The sequence below is a fragment of the Pristis pectinata genome, chromosome 34 (assembly GCF_009764475.1).
Source record: "Pristis pectinata isolate sPriPec2 chromosome 34, sPriPec2.1.pri, whole genome shotgun sequence".
Taxonomy (NCBI): domain Eukaryota; kingdom Metazoa; phylum Chordata; class Chondrichthyes; order Rhinopristiformes; family Pristidae; genus Pristis; species Pristis pectinata.
Window position 1 is genome coordinate 19801939 of NC_067438.1, and position 8457 is coordinate 19810395.

At 45.2% G+C, this 8457-nt stretch overlaps 2 non-coding genes across 2 annotated transcripts; one reads left to right on the plus strand and one right to left on the minus strand.

Moving 5' to 3' along the window:
* The first annotated feature begins 677 nt into the window (after positions 1 to 677).
* On the plus strand, positions 678 to 751 carry trnan-guu (transfer RNA asparagine (anticodon GUU)). Its single transcript has one exon. It is a non-coding gene; the product is annotated as a tRNA-Asn (tRNA).
* Positions 752 to 2261: 1510 nt separating this feature from the next.
* Positions 2262 to 2343, minus strand: trnas-cga (transfer RNA serine (anticodon CGA)). The gene has a single exon. It is a non-coding gene; the product is annotated as a tRNA-Ser (tRNA).
* Positions 2344 to 8457: the final 6114 nt, after the last annotated feature.

Genomic DNA, 8457 nt, shown 5'->3' on the forward strand with positions numbered 1-8457 from the left:
ACTTTCGGTTGAGAGTGGAAAGATTGAAGAGGATCTGATGGATAATTTGTTCACACGGTTGGTGGTTTTCTTAGTGGAATGGGCTGCCAGAGGTAGTGGAGAGATGGGTGCACGTACAAAGACATGCACGCAGTTACATGGTAAGGAAAGGTTTCGAGTAATATGGGCCCAAAGCAGGCAAATTTGACTGGATCAGGATGGTTCCTCCGTTAATATGGACGTATTGAGCCGAAAGGCCTGTTACCGCTGAGGAGAATAAAGATCTATTTCAGAGCCGCTCGACCCCATCTCTCAGCTCGCAGTACATCGAAGACTGCAGCGATGCTGCTCTCACTTTTTCTTTAAATTTTCACCGAGATGCTTTACAGCTGTGCTGGAAACACGAGAAAATGATTCCCTGTAAACAATTGTTTCCAAATCGTTAATTTATGAAAGCTGCATTGAACCGACAAAAGCGATGTCTTGATATATCCACTAATCGTTGAGATCGCGCCACACGGGATATTAAATAGTTAATTCGAATTAATTCTAATCTATCAATTAGAAGGTGTTGCAAAGCTCCCAAAACCTCGTTGGATCAATTAGCAGGGTAAGTGCAGAATGGGAAACCGAATTAAGTTTCAGATTTGTGTCGCTGCACCGTTATATTGCCTGACGATGAGCATTGCCACGAGATTGTCTCTGTGGCGCAATCGGCCAGCGCGTTCGGCTGTTAACCGAAAGGTCGTTGGTTCGAGCCCACCCAGGGACGGTGAGACAATGTTTTGTCCCCGACATTCAACACTTCCGGGAGTGCTGAATCAGCAAATTACCATTTCCTAGAGGTGAGAGTTTGAAAACCTGTTGTTGAAACATAACTTGTATACTGTATAGAATGTGATTATATAGAACTTAGATGTTTAATTGGAATCAAATGGATCATTTGGACTCCAAAGAATGAAAGAAACAAACAAAAAAAAAGTATCGTCGCTGGTTCCTTGTGCTGAAAGGCAACCAGGGAATTCCGGATTGCTCTATCGGTCAAAGACAGAGTTTGCATGTGTCGATGACATCTGAGAGTTCTGAATCTTTAATTGCCTATCTCTCGACAGATCGTATTTCCACTTTACATTCATTTCCGCGTAATTCGACATTTGATCAGGAATATATCCTCTTACCATTTTATGTTCAAATGTTTCAACAGGAACAATAAGCATTGTAATGGAAATTGGACAGGAGTTGTGATTTCAGTCATTATTCCACTGATCATGCTCATTCATCTTTTAATGAGTCCTCGGTGTTTTTATGAAATATTTTCATACCGACTGTGATGATGACAAAATCATGTGCCGCATAAAACGAAACATACAGCGATACAGGCACGGAGGCAGGGAGGGATATAGCGGGAAAACAGGGCTTTCGGCCCACTGAGTCCCCAAGAGATGTTCACCACCAACATACGCCAATCTTTCTTTATTCGTCCCATATTCCTATCAATGATCCCCAAATGCTATCCATCAACGACACAATCAGGACACGTTACGGTGGCCAATTGAGGTTCCAACCAACGTGTCCTTTGGTCACAAAAGGAAACTGGTGAACATGCAGGAAACTCACATTGTTAAAGGCGAAACTGCACACCGCACCCGGACAGGCTGAGGTGAGGATTGAACCCGGGTCTAATACGTCTGGGCTTGACGGCGCAACTAAGAACGCGTTGGACTTATAACGTGCAATTTACTTGAAAGGGAACCACTTTACGTGATGAAACTGTGTCTTGCAATTGAATGGCACGGTGATTTAAAGCACGGCTTCGCGGGTATACCAACTACCCTCGACTTGCTAAGCATGTTCCGAATTCTATTCTCGCAATCGAGTAGTTTTAAGTTATTTTCTGTCCTGTTGAACACAGTTTAGTTCTTCGTTTTCCCCACATGCCTTTCAACCTTAATTATGCAGTCCGGTAACAGTTCCTTCCTGTAGAACGAGAAGGCGCCCAATCATACCCATATTATCCTCCCAACCCGAAAGTCTTTGGAAGGTGAAAGGAGAAAGGAATCTGGAACAGACGGAGGAAGCCCACGCATTCACGAGGAGAACGGACAAACTCATTACAGACAGTGGGGAGAATTGAAACCTGATCGTTGGCGCTGTAACTGCGCTGTGCTACCGTGCCGCCTCAAACACGTCACACGAACAGTGGAAAGCAATCGATTTAACGGAAAAACCTGATGATTTTCAGCCGATCTCTTCGGTGTGAAAATTCACTATAACTGTAAACCCGCTGCGAGCAGGTTTCGAACCTGCGCGGGGAAACCCCATTGGATTTCGAATCTAATGCTTTAACCACTCGGCTATCGCAACTTCTCTCTGTTATTTTCCGCTATTTCAATCCTTCTTATGACAGCCATAGCCGTGAATTTAATTTACTGCTTCCTCTGCGGTTCTTCCGCTTCTATTACTGCTCAATAGTCTGGTATCTCCATCCATTATCACGGAATATCAGTCGCCCTTCTACGCCTCATGAGATTTTCTGCCCATTTCTGTCTTTCAGCTGATAAATGTTGCATCAGGATGCCTGTTTCAGGGAACGATTTGAGAATGTGCATCCATTCAGAGATTTTAACTGGAGTTTCATGAGGAAGGGAAAACACTGCAGCTCAGTCTGAGAAGGGGGCCATCAGCAGTGACACATTGTGGGTTCTGTTCTGAATCTTATTTTTATCCCTGCAGGAATTGAAAGGATTCCTGAATTCTGCCATCAATGTGCAGGAGGGGCAGTGTGTTGAGGGGCTCTTTCCCGAAAATCCAGCGGCTCTGGAGAAGATTTGCTGTGCGGCACCCTCTGCAAGAAGAAAAACACAAGTGAGTCTCTTCTGGGCAGACACAAAAATCCTGCTGCGTCATCGGAAATTCGTGCCGATCAATTGTTTGTAAAATATTATCGAGGAATCTGGTTCTGCAATAGTAGGGCAACTGTGGGACAGGTTTTGTGGCTTCGTCAGTGAACGAATGAAGGGAACGGACGCTTGTCTGCGTTTGACGAAATCCGATGTTTTATTCAGTAACTTTATCAATATGCACCAAAGCGGGCATTTGTGGGCTCAGCAGCGCAATGGATAGCGTGTTGAACTTCTAATAATGTGTGACCAAGTAATTCAAAGGTGGGTTCGAGTCCCACCAGAGTCGGCATTTTGTCCGAATTCGTTCCAACGAAGTCAGCATTAGAGTGGGGTTGACGTCATCTGATGTAAGAAAATCTGGCAATTCAGGTCCTGCTCTGAAATAATCGACTCGTTCACTTAAACACGGAAAGGAGGTGATTATTTTCTTCTAGAGCGCCCGAGTCTGTGAAACCGTTGGGGAGAATGTTGAGGGTACTGAGTCTTTCGTTATTTCAAAAGCGGGTGAGAAAAACTTTTGAAAAAAGGGGGCTGATACGTTCACGGGGTTGTCTGGAATGCATAATCAAGCAGACAGTATGATTACCCGTGACCTTCATTAAATGATGGAGCGTCTGTGTGCTGTTCGGTCTTTCCGAAGAATACGGATGTTTGTGTGTGGGTACAAGTTTTATATTATTTTGTTTTCTTCTGTTTACGCATCTTCTTCAATTCCATTAATGTTGCAATTTTGAAAAGCCCACTGCATTCTGTTCATTAAAATTCAAACTTATCCTGAAGCAAAAATCTACAAATTTGTCTTCTATAGTTCAGGAAATAATGCCACATTTACCTGTAATCTGTCCCCTCACAATATGCAAGCGCACAGTTTACGTGTTACCTCATCCCCGCGTAAACCCCGTTTCGAAATGGTAATCTTTATCACTTCTTTGAATTAACAACCCGGACTCAGAAGGCAGCGTTTCTGAGGTGTGGTGCATATTTTCTGATTGCAGAGAAGGCAACGGCCGGTGAACCTTATTTAGTCATAAAGACTTCATGGAAACTTGGGCCAATATTGGACGTTTGTGCATATATCTGATCGCATAGTTTAGAACTGTTGTGAATATTCCAGAGAGGGTCCGGAAGAGATTTTCTTGAATCGCTGCCAATGTGAGTGATATCATATGCAAAGCGAAACCGTGGAAGGTGGGATTGCATCATTGAGATGAAGAACTTTGAGAGGTCACTTTATGGACATATTTGTGTCCATGCTCAAAGGCCACTGAACGGAGCAACAGAGGTAGATGGGGCGGTGAGCTCATTCTTTGCATCTGCTGAAATATATCATTGTCACTCAACAGACCCATGTCGACACTGAGAATATTCGTGAAAATTAGCGTCCGTGCACTGGCGTCTCGAAAGCCCCGGAGTCTGCCACCCAGCCGTCTGATGTGACCTTCCTTATCAAAAAGGCAACGTCCACTCCGCTTTTACCTGTTCCTCTGTCAAGCCGAATGCTTCGGTATCTGCTTTTGTTTCAACCACGATTCTGTTATGGCCACAATATCCCCGTCCCTGGAATGAATCCACGCCCTCAGTTCGTCTACTTCACCTGAGAAACCACGTGCATTGAAATAGATGCAATTTAAAGCACTGTATAACCTGCTCTTCCACTGTAAACATGGCTATCCTGATTGCAAGGCTCACCCACTTTGGTTGCTGCAAGGACACCTGAATTCTCACTGACCTCGCTATATGGAGTCCACCCCATGCCAATTAAGTTTAAACCCTCACTGGTGGTAAAAGCAAAATTCCGCTGTTGGGATATTTGTCCCAGTCCAGTTAAAGTGCCACCCGTTCCTCTTGGACAGGTCAGTTCTACTCCAGATGATGTCCCAATGATCCAAGAACCTGAATCTTTGCCCCGTCCACAGCTGTTCAGCCACTCATTCATCTGGCCTATCTTTCTTTTCCTGGGCTCACTAGCACGTGACACCGGGAGGAATCAGGAGGTCACTCCCCTTGAGGTGCTGCATTTTAATTTCTAACCTCACACCCTAACCTCATTCTGCAGGAGTTCCTCCTTTGTTCTGCTCATGTCGTTTGAGCCGAGGTGTACAGCGACCTCTGGCTATTCGCCCTCGTGGAGAATTTTCTGCACCTGCTCAGAAACATCCTTGACACTGGAAGCCGGGAGCAAGACACCATCCCGACGTCTCTTCTGCAGCCACATAATCTCCTGTCTGACTGCTTATTATCGAGTCTGCTTTCACTATTTCCCTGTATGTCTGCAACCTTTCGCTCTGAGCCTCAGATCCGGTCAGAGTGCCGCAGACCCGATGACTGCTGCTTCCCCCTGAAAGAACACCTTCTCAACGGTATCCATTGTGGTATACCTGCAAGCGAGTGGCCCCAGGGGACCCTTGCGCTGAATGCAGATGCCTGTTACTTCTACTAGTGGTCACCCTTCTATCTGAAGCCTGCTCCTTGGGTGCGACCACCTCACTAAAACTCTCATCTGTGAAGCGTTCAGCGTCTCCGATGATCAGGAATACATTCACTCCAGTCCCAATTCCTTGACCTGGTCTGTCAGGAGCTGCAGCTATGTGCACCTCCCACAGATGTGGTCATCAGGGAGACCGTCAGGTTCCCTGACTTCCCACACCTTGCCTGAGGAGCATTCTACTGACATCCTGCTGACACTGAATCAGCGACGAAGGACGAACAAGAAAATAAAATCATAACTGTTCTGACCTGTGCCTTCCCACTGAAGACTTTTTATAAATGCGCTGTCACTCCCCACACCTGTGGAACTTTTCTCAGCCTACTTCCGGAAAATGCGCTTGAGCCCAAGCATCAACTCTCGACTCTTACCCTGGCCAACTCCAAAAATGGCCGGTCCGCTTAACCATAACTTCTCTTTCTTGGCTGCTGTTAATCAGCTAATTAGCCATTCAACTCCAAATACCAACTTTAAAATGTACACCTTTTAGAGTCGTGTTATGTGAAACTCACCACGAAGCCCAGAGACCGAACCCTTAGAAACTCTCCCGCCTCTCGCTTCAAGTCCTGACTCCTGTTGGGAGAAACTCAACAAGAGACTCGCGCTGGATTTCCCGGTTTCAAAATAAAAGTGAAAGGAACTGAGAAGTGACTGCAGATTGAAACAAGTAAATTGCCGTGACCCACTTTAATAATCTGATGTTTCGATATTGTATTTCTCGTTTTGATATACAGGCGTCCAGCACTGAACCTGATAATTACTGCGAGAAGAAATTTCTTGTAGGGCTAGGAATTATTGAATCCCAACGACAGAAAGCTGCGGAAGGCGAGTTGCTCAGTATAATTCAGACGGCAGTCAATATATTGCTGGACACCAAATGCATCAGTGTATTTGGAGATGGAGCAGGAAGATGGTGCTGTGATCGAGGATCAGTCCGGGACCGCACTGAATGGTGGAGAAGACTCCAATTGTTCACTCATGCTGTTGGGCTTTCGACATTTGATGTTTTTCACTGCCTCCTCAATGGGAAATTGTCATCAGTTAGCGTGTGAATCTCTTCTCGATCATCGCCCCTGCAGATGGTAGGTTTTAACCCACCCTTTAAACTCATTTAGTTACTGTACACCTTGTCTGGGAGTTTCAGTCTAACGTTTGTATTCAGCAGAAATAAATGGTGGGGAAATATTGCACAAGTGCAGAAAAGCAACTAAACAGTCAACGGACGTTATCTAATCATTCGGAATACTACACCCAGAGTATGAGCCTGTTTCATTATCACCATTTACTGATGTCGGGGCTTCAATATTTCACCAATTCATTAACCCATGCGAGGATGATGCCGCAGGTTATTGTAAATGTATTTGCATTTCCGTGAGCCGAGTTAAACATTGAAAAGTGGCTGAAGCACGCCGAATTCAACTGCCATTTCGGCAGAAGGGAACGTTTCATAGAATAAGAGAGCAGAGGCTGCGCCTGTTGAAAGTGTAACAGCGATACAGCGGGAGTCCCGCATTTAATAAAGAATCGGATGGAAATTTATTCAGAATATTACTTCAAACTTTGGGTGCACTCTCTCCAAATTATTTTTCTTAGTTTGTGCACAGAAACCGTCCAGCACAACAAAGACTCTGAACGGTGTTAACGCGTTGCTCAGTTGTCTGGAAAAGTAATATTAATTCCTCGCTTCATCTCAATCCCGGGCGAATGACTCTCTAATAGATAAGAAGGCTGTCTCTGCAACCCGCTGTCAGTCGGCATCCAGCAAAACGTTGTGGATACCAGCTTCTCCACTTAGCCGCCGGGATGAGGGTTACAGCTACCGCTTTTTCATTTTACCTGCTGCCTCCAATTTTGCAGGCACTAATGGTTCAATACCCGATGAAAGCAGCCTTTGGAATTCCGGGTAGTTAAACATGAGCCTCAGGAATTACGACGAAATATTTCCTGATCTTATCTCAGCAACAGATTGACTTTTAGTTCTCCCTCCCGGCATTGACATGCAGAATGAGTTGTGACCGTTTATTCTGGCGCTCTCGAAATCAGTAACTTTTCGTTTGGTTAACCATAAATCGTACTTCCACATCTCCAAGGTTTGCTTGTTTTAACGTATTTCCGGCTTGTTGTGTTTTTACTTGAATATCACTGCTGTCAGACAGACCGATGATGTTCATTTTATTGTTTCCGTGCATCAACTGACCAACTGTCCTCTTCAGTTACTTCTGGTAATATGCCGTACGTTTGATCTCGCTTTTAGCTTGCGATGTTCCCAGATACCCCATTGCCGAGTACAGACTCATCAACAACCTACAGGTGGACCTGAGAATGTCAGCAGTCAGGAGACCAACGGCAGTGTCGTTGATCTGGATATCCCCACTGCGTTTCAGTGAAGCTGGACATTATACATCGCCACCCCAACCCCTGCCGAGGATAGGTTTGCACCTCGTGCAGGATCACAGATTCCCAGCCGAGTCTCTCCGCTGAACAGTTTATATTTTGATCCCTTTATATTTCACCTCCACACCGGTGAAAGGAAGAAAAATTCTGCAAAATCCCTTCCTGCTGCGACAAATCTGCCGCGAGGAATCCATGACCCCGATGGCCCCATTCACGCGGGGCACCGTCTCCCCATGAAACAGACCTGATATTTTCCATTCACAGCTTTGCAACTTGACACTGCACCTCATGCCTTCAACAGGATTGTCAGTCACGTTAAAGTACGTCTCCATGTAAATCTACTGAAGAGTCATAGAGTCACACAGCATGGAGACAGGCTCTTCGACCTCACTCGTCCATGACAACCAAGGTGCAGAATGAGCTTGTCCTATTTTGCAGCTTTTTGACCATATTCCGCTGACGTTTTTCTATCCATGTACTTGTCTGAAAATAAGTTACGCCTTGAAATTGTACCGGCATCCACCATTTGTTCTGGGAGTTCGTTCCACATACCTGCAATCCTCTCTGTGAAAGTATTGCTCCTCATGCCGCTTTAAATCCTTTACCACTCACCTTATCCATATGTCCTCCAGATTTAGACGCTCGTATCCTGGGAAAAAAATTGTGACCTCATCCATTTCCTTCATGATGCTGTAA